The following is a 21,245-nucleotide window of genomic DNA, read 5'->3' as shown; positions in this document are numbered from 1 at the left end:
AAAAAAAAGAAAAGAAAAGAAAGAAATCTCCGGGCTTTCCTTTTCCGCCCGTCTCACCTCCTCCTAACACTGGTGTTCGGCGAACTAGTCGCCAAACTCACACAAGTTTCCCCCAAAACGAGCCGCTTTAACTACCGGGAGGAAAAATGTCGGGGAAAAAGTGGAGGCCGGTGTTTCCCTAAATGCAAAACATCAGAGAGGAATGTGAAAAGAGCTTTACTTTCCCTGCGAAATCTCCATTGTTGCTTGGCAAACAATAGGAGCCCGGGCGACTGTGGGGCTGTGAGAATGAATAGGCGATCGGCGGGATGTGTGCGGGTCAGTGCTTGGGGTCCCGGGCCTAAAGCCCCTTTCTCAGCTTGCCACAATAAACCAGAGCAAGGTTTAGTCTTTACTGGGTCACCGGCCATCCTCTATTATTCAACACTTCACAACAAAAAACACTTATTAATCAGCGCTGACCAGAGGCCCCTTTTGAAACAAGAGAAGAGGGGAGAGAGGGAGAGAGAGAGAGAGGGGGGTGAAAAGAAGATTGAGAAGCCCTGGACAGATCTTTCTAAAGCCAGAGCAACCATAGGGTACTTTCCTCCAGTGGCCCAAGTTTATTTGACACAACAAAGTTTCTAATCAGGCCACGGAGACCTGGATTTCTTCTCATTTGCCTTATTCCTTGTCTCTTCCTCTGAAGATTTTGGAGACTTTGTTGCGATGAAGGATGGCTTTAGGTCAAATTGCTAAGGCCTGATCTTAAAGATCTAATTGCTATTGGAAGAGAAGCCTGTTTCCCAGCTGGGCCTCCACTCTGGAGATGGCGCAAGGAAGACTGTCCAGCTCTGCTCTGGGCACCCTGCTGATGGATGAGGTGTCAGGCCAGTAGTCATGTGAGGACTGGTTTCCAAATGGTATGAGCTGTAGTCGTATGTGGTACTTATTGGTGATAGTGAATGCAATCTGTAGATTTTCTACTTTATGATGTTTTAGTCTGGATATCTTAAATGACTAAATTTGCTTGCTAGAATCAAAAGGAACTGATTATTTCTATGCTTAGACAAGGTTTCAAGGGAAAGAATGTGCTGAGTCGTTTTAGAGAAGAAAATGGTTCAAAATGTTCCATACCACTAAAATCAGGGGTTCTTGGCTCAACTTTGGTAATTTTTACAGTTGATTTGATGTTTATAACCTAATTGTATTTCTTTCATTTATGTGGTTACATGATAATTAGGAACACATGCTCAGACATACATGGACACTCATATACATCAAACTGAAGTGCTACATACATCAGCTTTATGGATGAATTTACTCCACTTGGAATTCAGCTAGACATTTTTGATGGCAAAATTTTGTCGCTTTCTTGATTTGGGCTTGGTAGCCAATATTTCTTGGTTATTCTGTCTGTTTTACATTATTCAGGTTGTAATGTAGCCAAGTGAGGAAAGCTCTTGTGTAATGGCTGATGTGTACAAGTGAACAGAGGTAGCAGATATTGAATCTGGGTTGTCAAAAGACACAAAACAATTATTTTTCTAAAGAAATACTAGTGAATATCAGTGCAGTATTCTTTTAAGGTTAAAAATTCGTTTGTGTGTACTTTTGGATTCCTGTGTAACATAACTAAGCATTTCACTAGTTATGATTCAAAGAAGCCTTTAAACCCAGAAAATGTATGGATAAGGGGCTGTGAGTTCAGCAAATTAAGCTGTAGAACTAGATGGCTTGGTAATGAACACAAGAAGGCAGAATTACTTGGTAGTAAACTACACCATATTTATATTTACCAGAGTTTATGTAGTACATGCAGAAATGGGTTGCATGGTTTGGTCTCAGGAAGTGTTTTACTTAGATGCCTACTATTTGAGATTGGCTTTTTTTATGTAGAAAATATTGTGTTACTCAGATTTTGCAGAGCTCAACGGTTCTTGCAATGGAGCAATCAACTGTTATCTGAATTATTTAAAGCCTGGGATTAAAGGCCTTGGAGTTGAATGCTGACAAGCTCTCACATGTAGGCAGGGGCAAGTTAAGTATTCTTTTCTTCCTGTATATACTTTGAAAATAATTTGGTCAAGTGTGGTGAATTATTTTTAAAATTTATTCATAGGAACAATGAATAATTCTTTATAAATTGTTTTCCAAATGAGCAACTAAGATTATTCAGAAAGAGGAGGTATCTGTTTAATACATAACAGAGTGTCACCTAAAATGATTGTTTTTAAAGGGTTATTCTTTAACAAACATTTTTTGCTATAGAAATCTCCACTGTTTTTGAAAATGGTTTAGGGTGTGGATACACAGAAAATATTTATTCGACAAATTTATTTGTGGGTCATGACAACTTTATGTCATGTTTTTCCTCTTAATATTTTGGTTGACTTCCTTAAAGGAAGCAATATTCCATTATGTGTGTATTTTTACTTGTAAACTGAAGGTATGTACTAAATGGAACTAATCATTCACAGATTATCTAAGTGAGTTCTACTGAATAAGCAGTCGAGAAAAGCGTTATCATAATATATAATACATTGAATGTGTATATATATCATCACACAGCACATCATTTTAACATATATTTATAGAGTCAAAATACTTTCATTTTTTTTTTTTTTTTGCTAAGAAATTAAATAGCATTGTAATGACATTCCCTTAAACATACCACTGAAATTGTATGGAAATTGGAATAGCTTCCACATTTGTCAAAGAAGAAAAGAATAATACATAAACATTATATTCAGCAAATAGAGAAATGTTGTTTGTTGATATTATTTACCATGGAAGCAATACTTATTAAATTTGGTATATTTTTATGAAGTCATTGTTTTTCCAAAGTACATTTATTTATTCAGTACTACATATATACTGTTGCATTTTTTTTTTAAAAAAGAAAATGCTTACACCTGTAATAAAAACCTAAAAATTATGCAATAGATTTAGGACATCATAAAAATTATAGGTATCTAAGTCATCTGTATTCTGGAAATTTTTTTTTTTGTCTTAAAAACATCCATCTGGACATAAAAAAATGACACAGTTAAATAAATCTCAGCTACAAAAGGAAACAAATATCTTGATGTAACTTGTGCATCTTAATCCAAATGAAGGTTAAATGGCAAAGCCTATGTTTATAAAAATGAAAAGTATATGCAATCTGGTGAGTTTATTTTAAAACATTTCAATTTTTGCATTTGTTTTTCTTCCTGACATGCACATAATTCAGACATTTTTTTCCATCTTGACAGAATTTGTCAAATTCATTTCAAATTTATATCAACATGATCTGACAAAGTATAGTATCAATAGGTTATCGTGAAGTATATATGCAAACTCTACCAAATGTTGCTTTAATACATGCTGCTTTTTCTTTTATCTAAAAATAAATCAATGTGGTTTTTCATGGTAGAAAGAAAAAGGAACTGATAGAAATTTGACTTGCCCCCTATGATTTGCCCTGTTGCCAGAGAATTCTGGTTAGTTGTATAGATCTAAGACTTCTGTGGAGATACGCAACCTGGTGCTTATTTATTTATAAACTTCCACCTCACTAGAGACTCAAAGTTATATTTAGAAAACTAGAACCTCACACAATATGTGTTTATTTGATTCTTCGATTTAAATACTTCATGAGTACACCAAAAGTAATTTTTAATGGAAACTTTTCATTAGGTTTACATGCATTCCATCTAAACATTCCTGATGTATTTCTGTATATACCATGATAGGACTTCTCACTTTTTGGAAACAAAGGAAAATCAAACATCTAAATGAAACTTTACCCCCCAAATTATTTCCATAGTTCCTTTTTAGTTTAATATTTCCATCAACTAATTGCATTTTGATACATGTGCTGTAGAGTCCATTTTGGCTTACACAACAATTTTTCACCCAGGAATCTACTTATATAACCATTTGTGACAAAGCAGAGTACTCTGGAGAATTTCACAAAAGGCTCCAAAGGGATGTGTGTGTGTGTGTGTGTGTGTGTGTGTGTGTGTGTGTGTGTAAACTAAATTTCAATACTTTGTGGATGTTTATTATTAAAGTTGAAAAGGAATTATTCAGCACTCCATGGTACTTTTTTTTTTTTTTTTTAAATGAAAGCTAAGTTTTAGAAATGCCTGCAAAATAAAATGTATAAAATGAAACACTTCTGTATTTGGATGTTTTACCTTGGCAATCAGAGACTGAGTCTATAAGGTTGACACAAGCATTTCTTTCAATTAAGGAGGAAATTTGAAGATACTAAAGGAAACTAGCTCTATTGAGGTTATGGCAAAGAACTAAGGCGTTTTTGTTTGTTTTGTTTTTGTGTTGTTATGGATTAGAATGTAGCTCAATGTCCTTGAACTCCTCTAGCTTCCCTTATATGTTTCATTGCCTTTGTGGAGATACTAATGGGGTTGGGGGGGCTGGTAGGGGTGTTAGAGAGGAGGGGGGTGGGCTGTAGAGTCTATGGATCAGAGTCTGTGTGGTGATGCTGATGCTACTGAACCAGTCTTCTTGTGCCAGGAAAGGATCCATTTTTCAAGCTTTTATTTCTCTCTCATTCTCCTGCCTCTCTGCTCAAAGTGCCTAAGAGATCCCATGAAAATTAAGCTCTGGTACAAATCATTTGTTCTGTACCTAATGACAAAGGTATCAAGAGGCAGGGGAATGACTCAGGTCTCACGTCAGGACTGGCCCTTTGGAATTCATGCTAATCTGCAGCAATATAATGTTATGTTTTATGTATGTGCATAATGTTTTATTTCCCAGTAGTTACATGTACATCGCAGATGCATGGATACCATATTTAAAATTAAAACTTTAAAAATGAGAACATTTACTCTAACATATTTTGTAAGAAAAAAGCATTAGAGGGGAAAAGGTCTTAGCCATGGGGAAGGAAAAAGTGCAGAGCCATGACAATATGTAATTACACTGCATTGCAATTGGCTTTAATCAAACTTCAGTTTTCTGAAGACCACAGTTAACTGAAATTTATGGATATCCCCAAAGTTTTTCTAGATACTCTAGCTTCCTATGAAAGAGAACTTTTATAAAACTGGCCAGCTGAAACCCCACTCTCTCTCAACTGCTTTTTATCCCAAGGTGGTTCAGTGATCCTCTGAGACCTAGAGATAAACAGGTTTGTTTACGCATACACATCACCACGAAGCAGCATAGCCAAGACAAGTTATTCTGGGGTCACCTGGGAGGAATTGAGATAGGAGCCACGGGGCGGGATCAGAAAGACGGCTAAGCTTGACATGACAGGTTCCCTGGGCTTTGTGAAGGCCCTTGCTCTCAGGAGCAGAGCCACAGTTTCTTCCAAGTGGTGGGGCAATGCCAATTTCATGCTTTGGTACGGACCTGGCTTTGCTAACACTACCGCTAATGAGTCCTACAGCTTTAAAAAAAGGAGCTTTGTGGTTTAGCTCTCTTTTTCTCTCCTTTTGCCTCCTCCTCTTTCTCCCCTCCACCTCCTCCATCTCTTCCTTCGTCCTTTCTTCTCTCCCTCTCTTCTCAGACTGTAGTGGCACTGGAAAAGCCCTCGGGACAGGCGTGCACTCTGCTCTTGGTTTGTTTGCTTTGTTAGTTACACTTTAAAACTGGTCAGGTAAGGGCCGAAGTGTCTTTACTCATCTTTTTTTCTATTTTTTCTTCTGGGTGTTCCATTCTTCAAAGAAGCTAAATGTTTTAAGACTAATGCGCTTGCTGAGCACAATTCTCTCCCTGGAGTCTGGAGGTCTGGCCAGAGGCATGGAGGAGATTGAACTGCAGGTGTGGTTTTCTTCCAGGGTGGACTTAAGGTGGCCTGAAGTTTACACATCTGAGAATGCCTAAGCACAATCCCAAACCTTTAGGAATTCTCCTGTTTTACAAGTTTACAAGTTCTACTGGATCTGAAAAGAAAGGGAATGAGTCGCCCTTCCTGGATAATTCTGTTTTGATTATGTCCCCATTCCCTTCTGAAATGTGTGTATGATGGGGAGAGAGAGAGAGACAGAGAGAGAGAGAGAGAGAGAGAGAGAGAGAGAGAGAGAGAGAGAGAGAGAGAGAGAGAGAGGCAGATGATGGTAGGAATAGTTGCTGAGATGTAGAAATGGCCTTAGTTTAAAGTTGGAAAGCAGATATATGCAGATACGGTCATCAAGGACTTTTTAGAACATCAAAACAAGTCAAACAAACTTGGACAAATAATCGTGCAGTTTCACATCTCTAGTTTGGAAATGTACTTCTAGAGATGGATCAGGAGATTAAGGGGACTGAACAATCTGAATTGCCTGGGAGATGATAGAATTGTTGGGTTTTAAGAGAGGTCGTCCATTGTGTCCTCTGACCTTTAGGTAGAACTGAGGGAAGGTGGAAAGAAAAAAGAAGTGAAATTTGTTGGGTTTACCATATGTCAAGTGTTCTCGCAGGCTCTTTCACGGCACATTATTTCACATATTCTCACCAGAACCCTTGAGCATAATAAGGATTAATTTTTCTTCATTTTAGAGATGAGTACACTGAACCTCTGGAGGGTTATATAACCTGACCAGGGTCATAACCTGACGAACACCTTTTGGAATCCAGATTAGAATTCAAATAAGCTTGTCTCCAGAATCTGTATTCCTTTTCTTAAACCAGAAATATCTCACAGGATTTATTTTCCTTATAATCATTTATGACAAAAGTAAGCATTTAATTACCGTGTATCTTCCGATTCATTTTTCTCTATACTCTCCTCCCTGTGGTTATTTCAAACTGTCATAGGGATAGGTACCTTATGCTTTTCCATACACTCTACCCCAAAACTCTATTCTTTGCCTCAAACTGTTCAGTTTGCCCACAATACCTTCACCGAGACGTTGTCTTGGGTTGCTTTTTATTTACATGGGTATGTAAACTGACGAGTTTGGGGCCAAACATTTTATATATATATATAAAATGTGTATATATATGTATATATATATGTGTGTATATATATGTGTATATATGTGTGTATATATATGTATATATATATGTGTATATATACGTATATACATATATATACATACACACATACACACACACATACATACATGAATTGTTATTTTATGTTGCAGTAAACTGCGAAACAGAAACATTGGGCAAAGGCAGTAGTAATGTTGCTTTTCAGAAATTTAATTTGGGGATGTGATGATTCCTTTTCCTTCTTTTCCCAGTTCTTTATTATTTATTTTAAGAAAGTTTTTATTTTTTTGCTATCATATTTCACAACCTAACACACAGTGTTGCCAATTAAATCGTGTGTCTGAAATTTCAAGGGCTCGAGCTAGTTCTTTATTGAGGTTAGGTATCGGTTAGTAGCAGAATTAACTAGTTTGAGCCCTCAGTTTACTATGTTGCACTTATTAAATATTAGTGCTTAATTCCCAAAGAAAGGGGAAAAAAGAGTATGTAAGTAATATACCTATATTGCATGGAGTTTTCTAGATATGAGTATACTTTTAGTATATTGAATATAATTCTCTGCTTCAGTTTTCTTACCATGAGTAGTAATCCTGATTTTAATGGAAACTGTAACATTTCATTAATATTGGTAGAACATCCTGAGAATGATAATTTCAAATATAAAAATAAAAAATGCTGAGTTAGAAAACATTTCAAGTTAAATTAATGCTTCTATTTTCTTACAATTTCTTGTTGAAACATTAATTTTCCTTCAAGATCCTTATGTTAAAATTTATAAATGACTATTACTCACATACAAAGACTATTTCTGAAAAAATAAAGACCTTAATGTAAGAATGAGACCTTAATCTAAGAATTCTTTTTGCTGAACTAAAAACTCACAGGAAATGTAGGTTAAAAAAGAATAATATTCTTAAAATTGAAGTATTTTGGTGATTAAAACGACTTAGTAAGTGATGATGGAAATATGAAAGAACGTTACGATTTAATATAGTGATTTGGGGATAGGAATTAAACATTAGAGATCACACCAAGTATTTACTTCAAATATACACATAGCCTTGGAAGTTAAGCTTTTGAGTATAAATTACTGTTAGTAGTACTAATCAAAATCAAGGATTGAGGATTACTGTGAGGAACATAGGAAAAAAACAATAAGGGCACATACTTATTTGAATTCTTTCAGAACAGCACTGTAATGTCAGTGGCAAATATTAATCCAATTATCACTAAATCCTAAGTTTTATGTGGAATCAAATATCAGGTGAGCCAATATAGCTCTCTGACTTTGATTTAATTTCTTCATCCCCAAAATGGAGATAAAATTGCTGACTTGCAAAAGACATAGTAAATACGAATCAATCAATGGGCTTGAGCATTACTAATAAATTCCCTTTTCTTAATTCAGTTTTCAAGGCTCCAGACTCAGACATGCTAAAGATGCAGAAGTTCTGTGTTGATATACAATGTCCCTCAAAATTTGTTTTGTTCACTTGTGTACCTAGCAGATTCCAAATACAGACAAGTTTCTTGAAGAGCTTAAAACTGGTTTTAAGCTAATCAAATCACGGTGGAACTTTTGGTAGAAAACACTGAATTCTACTGGTTTCACCTATGAGGCTTAAGATCTGTATGTGTTTTTATGAGTGTGTGTGTGCGTGTGTGTGTGTGCGTGTGTGTGTGTGTATACACTTATGTAAGCAGTTTCTTTGCCTTTAGGTAGAAATGTAGAAAAATATATTTTGGGAAATAAACTGCCAAATCACAATGAATCTAAACTAGTACTTATCTCCAGTTTCTAATATGTATGCAGTGCTTAAAGGAAGGGCAACATCTGCCTGTGAATTAGCAGGCATGGGTTTAAATGGAGCTGGTTGTATCTGACCTGCTTAACCTAATTTTAAGGAGTTGTTTTAGGTTCGCAGGAATTAACTTACCATAATAACTTACCATCATCGGTGCAGGAAAATAAGTTAGACCACGTGACAGCCTCCTAGGGTGATTGAGTTTCATATGTATGTGGTATTATGGAAAAGGCACTGGATGAGGAGTCAGGAGCCCTGTTTCTAAGGCCTGGCTCTACCTCTAATCAACTGAATGAGGCAAGGAGCAGTGCCGGTTTCTTCAACTGCAAAGTGAGTGAACCGAGTTAACATCATGCCCCCCTGGTCCTACTACCTGAATTTCTTGATTCCTAGGCTGATACTCTCCCTGCTGTTTCACTCTACCTTTCCAAAAGGGTTTCTGTGGGCCAGGAATCAACTCCAGACAAACTATGTGGCAGGGAGTATTGCCTGCAGAGAGCCGTACACATATTCAATAAATACATGTTGCTTGAAATACTTGATGATTAATTAACCATCTAGAGAAAGCCTGTAATCAATGTTGATGACTAAGCCCTAATGGCAAAATAGTTAAAATTTATTGACTACCTCTAATGTGCCAGGCACTTTATTTGCAGTTTGCATATGATATCTCATTTAAGCAATCATTCAGGAAACACATCTAAATCTTCCTGGAGAGTTCTGACATTGTGGTAGTACTGACTATTCTTCTTCGGAAAAGTTTTTTTTCTGCTGGACTTGTTTGGAGCCTCTCTCACAATGTCATTTGAAGAAATTCAATAAAGGTAAATGGATTTGCATTGGAAGAAAGCAGGGCTAAATATCAAAAAAAAAAAAAACAAAAAACCCCAAAACAAAACAAAAAAACCAAAACCAAAACCAAAACAAAACTCAAACTAAAGCATTGAATGTATAAATTGCATCTTGAAAGCTCTAGCCAACACCATGTTCGAGCCAGAATTTTTCTCATCATCCATGGTTCTTTCTCTTCTCTGAATATCTAATTAGGCAGGAAGTGGGGTTTAAAAAAATTCCACCATGTAAATATCTCAAGAATTCATTTTCTCCTCTCTATCCATGGGGTCCTTGTTTTAGTTCAGACATTCATCATCTCTCTTGTGGAATGTTATGATAGGCTCCTCAGCTTCTCCCTGGTCACCTTTTCCTAATCTATTGTTTTTTCCTTGCTGCCAGACTGTTTCCTAACATTACATCTGGTCATGTTTAAAATTCTTCAACAGCTCCTCTTAACATCCTACCTGGGCCACTACTTCTTCATCACCTCCATCCCAGGAGGAGGGAGCTGCCCCATCCTCTGGTTTCTGTGCACTTTGATATATACTTGTTTTAGCAAGTATATTTTATGAATATACTATCTCTCCTATTGGTTTGTGAGGTTTCTTTCTGTAATGAAACATCTTTGAATCATATTGGTGATTGGAACTTTGTTAATAATTGTTGAAAGCATAAAGAATTTGGGAAGCCTGAACTGTTTTCTGCCACCAACAGAAGACTAGATAGAATTTTGATTTTAAGCTTCCATTTCTTCTGGCCCATGACTATTTCTCTCTGAGGTAAGACTAGTTCTATGTTGTTAAGCCAGTTTTGGAGATCTATCTCACCGAGAATTCTAGCATCTCAAGGCTTCCTGCCTTCGTTGATTTGGGAGCCAATGTACTTCTTTCTCTAGAGCAGGTTATAGCTAACAAGGTTGATGAAAATGATTTGAGATCTCAAAGCATAAGCAGTAGAGTCAGAAAGAGCTAATTTCTAATGGTGATTTCGTCATCTGTTAGTTGTATGAGCTTGAGTGAATTTCTTAGCCACTCTGAACCTTAATTTCCTTTTCTGTACAATGGAAATAATTCTTAGGCTATAGAGCTGTTTCTGGTCGTTCAGTGTTATGACACGTGCAAAGCACCTAGTGTAGCGCCTGGCGTAAAGTAGACTCTAATAATAGTAGCTATTATTATTATTATTATTATTACTTAATTCTCTGCTATAGTGGAGAGTGGCATCACTCACTGTTCATTAAAGTTGCTTTTCTAATCCTCTATCTTGTTTCTCTTGAAAAACCCAATCCTGTAATTTCGATGCATGAAAAGGGCTTGGTTTATTACCTTAGAATTTATGATAAGCCACCTATTTGGCCAGGTGACAATTGGCCAGGGCCCAGAGATAAGTATTTCAGGATAAATTCTCTAAGGCCTGATACTCCTTTCTGATAGTAGGAACTAAAAGTGTCTTAGGGTCAAGGTTACCCTGAGAATCAAAGCTGAATTCCTGGTCCCAAAAGGAAATGTTTCCAGGGCTGAGGATGATAAAGAGAGTTGCAGGAAGCCAGGCAAGAGGAAACATCCTGAGAATGACCTGAATGGAGATGGGTGGAGAAGGGAGCAGTGGAGCCTTCTCAGATGCCCTACCGAAGCCTCTCATGTCTGCAAAGCCTGGAACTCTGGGCTCCAGTAAGTGAAGCTAATGGCTAGAGAAGTGAAGCTAATGGCTAGAGTATTGAAGAGACTTTTATACTTTAGAAGAGATAGCCAATGGCCTTGTAGCATCAAGATATTTCTCCAACTTTCTTAGCAAATTCCTTCACCTTGCCACGCTTCCTGACTTCCCATGAACTAGGGATTTGTCTTTGTTAATAAACCTCTTTTCATACACAGGTGTGCAAAAGGCGCCTCAAATTTATTATCTCTAAAACAGAGCTCTTGAGTTTCTACCCTCCCTGAAACCTACCTTCTGCCAAATCCACCCAGTTTTCCCCTCGTCGTGAATGACACATCCATTCATTGGAGACACTACAGAAGCCATCCTGAATCCCTTTTTCTCTCCATCCATTCATCCATCCATCCATCCATCCATCCATCCATCCATCCATCCATCCATCCATCCATCCATCCATGCATCCATCCATCCATCCATCTGCAAACCCTATAAATTCTACCATCAAAATATTTCCTAAGTCTGATCACCTTTCTCTATCTTTACCACTATTATCTTACACTATTATCTTTACCACCATGATTTCTCTCTTGATCTACTGCACTAGTTTCCAAACTGGTCTCCAGACTCTCCTGTTCTCCAACCACAGCCCATTCTCCACAGAGTTGCCAGAGTGAACTATTAAAATGTAAATCAAAACACAGGATTCCACTGCCCAGAACCACATAAAGCTTTCTATCACACTCAGAATAAAATCCAGAGTTCTTGCAATAACGCACAAGACCCTGCATAATCTACCTCTCTCCTACCCCTTCCAGTTCTTTTCTTCTTTCTATCCACTTATTCCTTTCCAGCTTTTCTGGCCTTCTTATTCATGAACCTTGTGTATTATGAAACTAATAAAGTTTCCCTCTTAACTGGTTTCTAATAAGTTTAGAGCTAAATTTATGGCCTATCTCTAGTAAGACTATAAGAGTACACATTTTTAAAAATAATTTTTTAATTTTTCAATTACAGTTGGCATACAATATCATATTAGTTTCAAGCATGCAACATAGTGATTAGACATTCATATAACTTATGAAGTGATAACCCCTATAAATCTAGCACTCATCTGACGCCATACATAGTATTACAATATTACTGACTATATTCCTTATGCTATACTTTACATCCCCATGACTATTTTGTAATTATCAAATTGTACTTCTTAATCTTATCTCCTTTTTCACTCATCCCTCCAAACCCCCCTCCCATCTGGCAACCAACAAAATGTTCTCTGTATCTTTGAGTTTGTTTTTGTTTTTTGTTTTTTTTGTTCTTTAGGTTCTACATGTAAGTGAAATCATATGGCATTTCTGTCTGACTTACTCCTCTCAGCACAATACCCTCCATCCATGTTGTTGCAGATGGCAAGATTTCATTCTTATCTTATGGCTGAATAATATTCCATTGTACATATATATGTGCCACCTCTTCTTTATCCATTCAAACACTGATGGACACCCGGGTTGCCTCCATCTCTTAACTATTGTAAACAATGCTGCAATAGACATATGAATTCACATGTCTCTTCAAAGTAGTGTTTTGAGTTTCTTTGGATAAACACCCAGAAGTAGGTTATGGGGTCCTTCTTTGTCTCTTATTGTAACCTTTGTTTTAAAGTCGATTTTGTCTTGTATAAGTATTGCTACTCTACCCTTTTTTCATTTCCATTTTTATGAAATATCTTTTTTTTTAAATCCCTTTTCTTTCAGCCTATGTGTGTCTTTCAATCCGAAGTGAGTCTCTTGCAGGCAGCATATGTAAGGGTCTCGTTGTCTTCTTCTTATCCATTCAGCAGCCTTATCTTTTGGTTGGAGAATTTAGTCTATGTACATTTAGAGTTATTGTTGATAGATATGTAGTTATTGCCATTTTATTGTTCATATTTTTTACTTTCTTCTTCTTCTTAAAGTCCCTCTAACATTTCTTGTAATGCTGGCTTGGTGATGGTGAACTCCTTTAGCTTTTTCTTGTCTGGGAAGCTCTTTATCTGTCTTTTGATTCTAAATGATAGCTTTGCTGGGTGGAGGTAGGCCTTTGCTTTTCATCACTTTGAATATTTCCTGCCAGTCCTTTCTGGCCTGTAAAATTTCTGATGAGAAATCAGCTGACAGTCTTATGGGAGCTACCTTGTAGGTAACTAGGTGCTTTACTCTTCCTGCATTTAAGATTTTCTCTTTGTCTTTAACCTTTGGCATTTTAATGATGATGTGTCTTGTCATGGTCCTCTTTGGGTTCATCTTTTATGGGGACTCACTGCCCTTCCTGGGCTTGTATGTCAATTTCCTTTGCTAGGTTAGAGTTTTCTGTCATTATTTCTTAATATAGGTTTTCAATTCTTTGCTGTCTCTCTTCTTCTGGTACCTCTGTGATGCAAATGTCATTATGTTTGATGTTGTCCCAGAACCCCTTAACATATCCTCATTTTTTTGGACTTTTTTTCTTTTTGCTTTTCTGATTGGGTGTTTTCTGCTACCTTAACTACTAAATTGCTAATTCGATCCTCTGCTTCATTTAATCTACTTTCAATTCCTCCTAAAGTATTCTTCATTTCAGTTATTGTATTCTTCATTTCTGACCGGTTCTTTTTTATGTTTCCTACCTCCATTTTTATATTTTATGTTAAAGTTTTCACTGAGTTCATTTACTCTTCCCCTAAGTTCATTGAGCATCCTTATAACCAATGCTTCAAACTCTGTATCTGATAGATTGCTTGTCTCCATCTTGTTTAGTTCTTTTTCTGGAGCTTTGTTCTGTTCTTTCATGTGGGACATGTTTTTTCTTCCCATTTTGGTTGCCTCCTTTTGTCTGTTTCTGTGTATTAGGTAGGGCTGCTATGTCTCCCGGTCTTAGTAGAGTGGCCCTATGTAGTAGGTGTCCTGTGGGGCCCAGTGGCACAGTTTTCCCTGGTCACCTGAGCCGGGTTCTCCAGGTGTGTTCCTTGTATGGGTTGTGTGTACCCTCCCATTGATTGAGTCTTGGTTACTGTTTGCATGTCAATGAAAGGGATTGATCCTCAGGCTGATTGGCTGGTGACTACAGTGAAGAAGCTGTTGTGCAGGGGCTGATCCTACAGAGCAGGAATTACTTTAGCAGGGCTCTGTGCCTGCCCAGTCTGCTCTTTGGGTGTGTCATCCTCAAATTTTGCCCTGGTGGTGATCCTACTGGTTTCAAAGCTGGCTATTCGGTGTGCTGGTCCTGAGGCTGATCCTGGTTGGGGCTGTGCTACAGACCAACTTCAGTGACAGCCCGTATCCTGTTCTGGGCCACCTGGCATAAGCCACCAAGCAATCTGCAGATGGTTTCCACCTACTCTGGGCTTGGAGATGCCTCAAGAGGCCAAGCCATGAACCAAGGCTGACTGCCATTAGTGTCGGGCTTAGGGCTTCTCAGCAAGAATTATGGTGTATGTGAGGCTAGATGCTGCTTGTTTGGGGTTTGTGAACCTTTGAGAGATTTTAGGGAAGTCTGCAGCATGAGCCAAGATAGGCTGTTTATATGGAAAATACATTGGAAGAGGCTTGGGTGGGCTTGCACGTTGGGAGGGGTGGGGTCTCAGGGAGTCACCAGGGCAGGGCGACCAGTGTTAGCAAAATTGATGGAGACTCAGATATGATGGCCGCTTGGGTCTGCATGCTGAAAGGTGGGGGACAGTCCAACAATGGAATAGTGGCCTCCACCAACATTTCTGTCTAGGTGAAAGTTGCCCTCCAGCCCTCGCCCTGAAGCAAGACAATTCAGTTCCTCCCTGTATGTCCCTAAAACCTTTTGAGCAGCTGCCCCAGCGCTGGAGCTCAGCGAATGAGCCGGTCAGTGCTAAGTCCGTGTGCAGGACCCTTAAGAGGAATGTTTGTGACTTCCGCAGCCCTCTATCTCACTTTGCCACAATCTCTGCTGATTTTCACAGCCAGAAGTTGTGGGGACTTCTCTTCCTGGCACTGAAATCGTGGACTAGAGAGCCTGGTGTGGGTCTGGGACCCTTCACTTCTCTAGGAAGACCTCCGCAGCTGAGATATCACTCCCAATTTTTAGCCTCCAAAGGTGGATGTGGGACCAGCTTGTTCTGCATCTCTCCCCCTCCTACCCACCTCAGGGTGGCTTCTTTTGTATGTCCTTAGTTGTAAGACTTTTGTTCAGCTAATCTACAGGTGATTTTCAATGACAGTTGTTCTGAGTTTAGCTGTAATTTTGACGGGGTCGTGAGAGGAGACCAGCACAGCGTTTACCTTCTTCGCCATCTTGACTGTTCCACTTCACAACTCCACCTTTTTTTTAAATTCCTAATCTCATTTCTGGCTCAGCCTTACATTCTTGTTATTTTTTTCTATTTCTCTTACCTTTATTAATTAAAAATTAAATATAACTCTGACTGTCTTTATTATTGTAAAATCAAAATATGTGTTTCTGATAGGAAAATCAGAAAACACAATAAAAAAGTAGAACAATATTTTTACCACATTACCACCCCCATTCCAATCCTCCTGTGACTCCCCATTGCATTTATTATAAGGTTTAAACATCTCGACATGAGTTAAAAATTCTGGTTTCTGCTTACCTCCAGCCACATCTCTCAACTCTTTCTCTTCTCTTGGCTACCTTCTTTTCATTCTTCTGGTTTCAGTGGGAATGTTAGGAGACTTTTTCAAAGATCTCATCAGTGAGCCTGTGACCTCACTGAATCCTAGCATTCTATTGTAAGATGATGATGTTGTTTACCCTATTGGAAGACAAGGGCAGTGTCTTTCTTATGCTTTATTGTAGCCACAGCTTTAGTTTAGTATCTGGCCAATAGAAAGCTCTTAATGAATATTGATGAGCGAGCAAATTAATGAATGGATGAGAAGCTCTCGCTGAGGGAGGGTTTTTAAAAGTATCTGTTCCGGATTTACTTTGTACAACAAATATATTATGAGGTGGGCCGAGAGTAGGCGTGAATTATAAAACACTTTGAAACAGATACATTTCAGGGGATAAAACTGTTGGAATCTTTTCTCTTGGAATATACCCAATAAGACTCAAGATTGCCAAAGCCCTTCCTTAGATAGGGGATCTCTTCAGTCATCTTCCCCTTAGTGCTATTCATGGGAACTATTGAGTTTGAGTGCTCGAACATGGTAGAATCAAACAAGAAGCTGGAGAACCAGAACATGACCTTTGTCATCACTCTAATTTTATTGACTCACGGTATTCATTTTATTGATTTATAAAATCAATGGTGTTTTCTTTGTGTCTATAGCTGGGTAGCAAGTGCTGTGAGCTTGCAGCAAATTTGTGGCTGTATTTTCACTCTCAGTCTCTCATCAGGATGGTGGAGATTGGCTCAAAAGTAATCTATATTCTGAATTAATGAAATAGCTTTCATTTGGCCCGGCCATATTTATGGAGTAGTTAAATCTTTGCTCTAGGTGGAAATGATGGCAACACCATTATTTACAGAGACAGCGTAATGTTCAGGGATGGGAAATGCAGATAGTTCTAGTAAATAGTTCATTGTAGACTTACTGGTCTTTTATAAAATGATCCAAATTATCTCTTCAATTGCAGATGGTTTTTATGAAAATGAGAAAGAAAGCAGATGGAATTTAGACAGATAACTTATAGGATTTTATATCTGAAGGCCACTATGATGAAAGTGATTTCAAATGTCATTGTTTTTCTAGTTGGACTTCCTGTAGACACAAATTGAGTATCTCTATCCAATATTTGCTTTCTTTTTCTTTACTACAAATAGCTACCATTTAATGAGTGCCTACCATGTGTCCTATAATCTTCTTAAACAACGATCTTCAAAGCAACACAATAGTTGGCTGTTTTTACTCCCAAATTACTGATGAATAAGTGAAGGTACAAGGAAGGTAAATAGCTTAACCAAGATCACAAAGTTGGGGTTCTACTCAGATTTCTTTGACTCCAAAGTCTCTGTTTCTACCATGACAAGGATCTAGGAAGAATAATGGAATTGTCAATCTATTATCTAAAGTATTTTACAACCCTGAAAGGAAGCAATTAGAGATTTTTTTCTTTAACATGAGAATTTGCATTATAAATTAATGAACCAGTCTACTGTGGAATTAGGAAAAATTTCTCTTGGGGGTGAGAACAGGTGCTATGGTGAGAGTATAAGGTGTGATAAAATTGTGGCATGCTCATTGACTCTTAGAGCTGAAAAAAATTATAAGAATTAAAAAAAAGGAGCTGAAATATAAGAAGGGAGGGCAGACTATAAATCCCTTGAGTTCTTGGATTGATTAAGCAGACAGAAAAAGACAGGAAAGAAAAGGAGATATCCTAGAGGGCGGTTCCTAAAAGCAGGCTTGGAAACAGATCCTGGTGGAACAGCCAAAGGCAACAAGACAGAGAAGCTACAAAGAACACAGAATACTTTGATCGGGGGAGTGCGGCCCAAGTTAGAAAACATATATCAATCATGATTGATGTGAAGGGTGATGCTTACAAAGTGGTTATAGATTCTGCTCTATAACCAGAAGCGAAAAGGTATTTTCCTCCAAAGACCACAGGGAAAAGGAACAAAGGCAACAAATACTGAAGTTTGATCTAGGGCTGGTTAGCAGAAGTCAGGTAGACTAGACAAAGGCCAAGGCCTAATTGACTGGCTTTCCAACCCAAGGGCAATGACAACATTTAGTCTCTTGGAAAGCTTGCTGACCAAATGACAGACTCCAAGATAAATTGGTTACAATTTCTGTCCTGGTCTCAACAAGATCACCTTGTGAGGGGAGAATGGAAGAGGTAGAGAAAGAGACAAATGTGTAAGCAGATAAAGCACAGACAGTGCAGTGAATTATATAATACCTACAAACACATAAAAGGCATTTGGAAGTACAAAAGCAGTCAGGACTATTTGAATAGAAACACACAAACTATTATGTAAAGTCATACGTGTTTTAGTATCATGAGCGAAGTGCTGTATACTAGCACGGTTACAGAAGAATTAATTCTTTTTGGTGGTTTTAAGGAAATTTCATTGAATGGGAGATATTTGAGAGATCTTTAAGTATGAGATTTTCTCCAGGCAGAGAATGAGATCAACTACCAAGAACAAAAAGGAGGATTCTGTTTTCTTGTTCTTTCACAGAAAGATTCAAGAAATAGGACTATAATCTAATCGATCAACCAGAAAGAGTCTCTCAAACTGTAGACTCAACCATATCCTTCTCTTTCAATTATCATTAAAATGATCCAATGTAAGCAGTTGTCCAGCTCCTACGACAAGCTTATAATGGTGGGTTTCTTTGTACAAGTAGGTTTTGCTGTGGGTGTCTATGTCTACGGATAATGCACAGGGAAAACTACTGGAGCTCTAACTTGGTGCAGTGGCAATTGGAGAGAATTCTGTGTATCTCTGGTAGATGAGAGGATCAAATATGGGGTATGTGAACGTGTGTGTTTCTATAAGGGGTAAGGTGTGTATAGGAGGTAGAACCTCAGCAACACCAAGATACTGGGAAGAAGTTGTGACTCCTTCTACTTGCCTTTGGATTTCTTTAGCCACTTTTTATTTGGGTCCCTGTGGGTAGACTGTGCCATCCTGGTATTTAGCTGATGGTCTTTGCAAAGATCTGGCCTCAGTCAGATCCTCTTCTCACCAACAAAATACCATATTACATGCGAAGAATTAAGCGAGACAGTCTCTTCTTCCAGAGATCAGATTTTAGTCTTCAAATTATCTTCTCTGGTCTAGGATACAGTGTAGATAGAACATGTCTAGCTGGTTTACCATTGCTTCTCAACAGCTGTCCTATGGTGGGAAGAGTCAGAAACAGTATGTACCCTAAACTATAGAAATGTCAGCATGTGCTACACTGATATATTAATTCCAACAGTGGTGATTCAGAAACACATATTGCATATATGGCATATGGGCCTTAAATATTTATGAAACCTAAAAGTCACAAAACAATTTTTTAATGTAAAGGTTAGAAATCTATTACTATAATTTTTCATGTACTAAGTTTTAAGCATTTAATTTTGTAATTTAAAGATTTCTCTATTACTGAAAGGCACTTATAATTTTAAAACCTCAACTTTTATAAATTCCCTACTCTGCAAAAGACACTATGTTAGGCACTATGGAGGAATAAAAAGAATGTCAAAACAATTGTCAGATTTTTAAGTAGTTTTTTCTACATTCTATTTTTACCTATTGAGTGATAATTTTTCACTATAGGATAAGAATTAAAAGGAGAATAGGAAAATCTCAAATCAGTCCATTCTTTGCTTTTTCCAAGTGAAATGGTCTATAGGGAAAAGCAAAGCTTGAGAGGAGACAGTGAAACAATGATTGTAAAAAAGGTGTCCTAGATTTAGGAAAACAACACTTTAAAAAAATTTTTTTTATTAGCATGTCTTCCAAGCTTAATGTGGTGCTAGGGTGACTGGGCATAACTTAGTCTAAAAGCTCTGAGCTAGTAACCAAGAAACCCAGCTGTGGTCTGACACTAAATAGTTATATCCTAGTTTCCTAATCGATAAATGAGAGACTGATTAGTTTATTTTTAAACTTGATATAAAGATTATCTATCCTTTACCTGTTTACAATAAAGATTAGACTACTGAGAACTAGAATCATTTCTGTTTTGATCATCATTGTATATCATGTACTTAGCACAGTTCTGGGCAGACAGGCATACCTCAGAGATAGTGTGGGTTTGGTTCCAGACTACCACGATAAAGAGAATACCTCAATAAAGTGAGTCACATAAATATTTTTGTTTCCCAGTGCATGAAAGTTATGTTTACACTGTACTGTAGTCTATTAAGTATGAAATAGCATTATGTCTAAAAAATGTACATACCTTAATTAAAAAAATACTTTATTGCTAAAATTGCTAGCCATCATCTGAGCCTTCAGCGAGTCATAATCTTTTTGCTGGTGAAGGGTCCTGCCTCAATGTTGATGGCTCCTGACTGATCAGAGTGATGATTGCTGAAGGCTGGGGTGGCTGTGGCAATTTCTTAAAATAAATCAATGGAGTTTGCCACATTAATTGACTCCTCCTTTCATGAATAATTTCTCTGTAGTATACTGTTTCACAGCATTTTACCCACAGAACTTCTTTCAAAATTGGAGTCAGTCCTCTCAAACCCCGATGTTGCTTTATCAAATAAGTTTATGTAATATTCTAAATCTTTTGTTGTCATTTTGACAGTCTTCACAGTATCTTCATGAAGAGTAGATTCCATCTCAAGAAACCACTTTCTGTGCTGATTCATAGAAGCAACTCCTTATCTGTTAAAATTTTATCATAGAATTCCAACAATTCAATCATATCTTCAGGCTCCACATCTGATTCTAGTCCTCTTGCTATTTCTACCACATCTGCAGTTACTTCCTTCACTGAGGTCTTGAGCCCCTCAAAGTCATTTATGACAGTTGGAGTCAACTTCTTCCAAACTCCTGTTAATGTTGATATTTTGATCTCTTTGCATAAATCATGAAATTCTCAATGGCATTGAGAAAGGTGAATCTTTTCCAGAAGGTTTTCAATTACTTTGCCCAGATCCATCAGAGGAATCACAATCTGTGGCAGCTACAATCTTACAAAATGTATTTCTTAGATAATTAGACTTGAAAGTCAAAATTACTCCTCGATTTATGGGCTGCAGAAAGAATGTCATGTTAGCAGGCATGAAAACCACATTAATCACATTCTCCATTTCCATCAGAGCTCTTGGGTGACCAGGTGCACTGTCGACAAGCAGTATTATTTTGAAAAGAATCTTATTTCTGAGCAGTAGGTCTTAACAGTGGGTTTAAAATATTTAGTACACTATGCACTAAACAAATATGATGTCATCTAAGCTTTGTTTTGTTCCATTTATAGAGCACAGACAGAGTAGATTTAGCATAATTCTTAAGGGCCCTAGGATTTTACAATGATAAATGAGCACTGGCTTCAATTTAAAGTCACCAGCTGCATTAGCCCCTAACGAGAGAGTCAACCTGTCCTTTAAAGCTTTGAATTCAGGCAT

This window comes from Pteropus alecto, unplaced genomic scaffold (genome assembly GCF_000325575.1).
Source record: "Pteropus alecto unplaced genomic scaffold, ASM32557v1 scaffold87, whole genome shotgun sequence".
Taxonomy (NCBI): Eukaryota; Metazoa; Chordata; class Mammalia; order Chiroptera; family Pteropodidae; genus Pteropus; species Pteropus alecto.
This window is presented reverse-complemented; position numbering follows the sequence as displayed.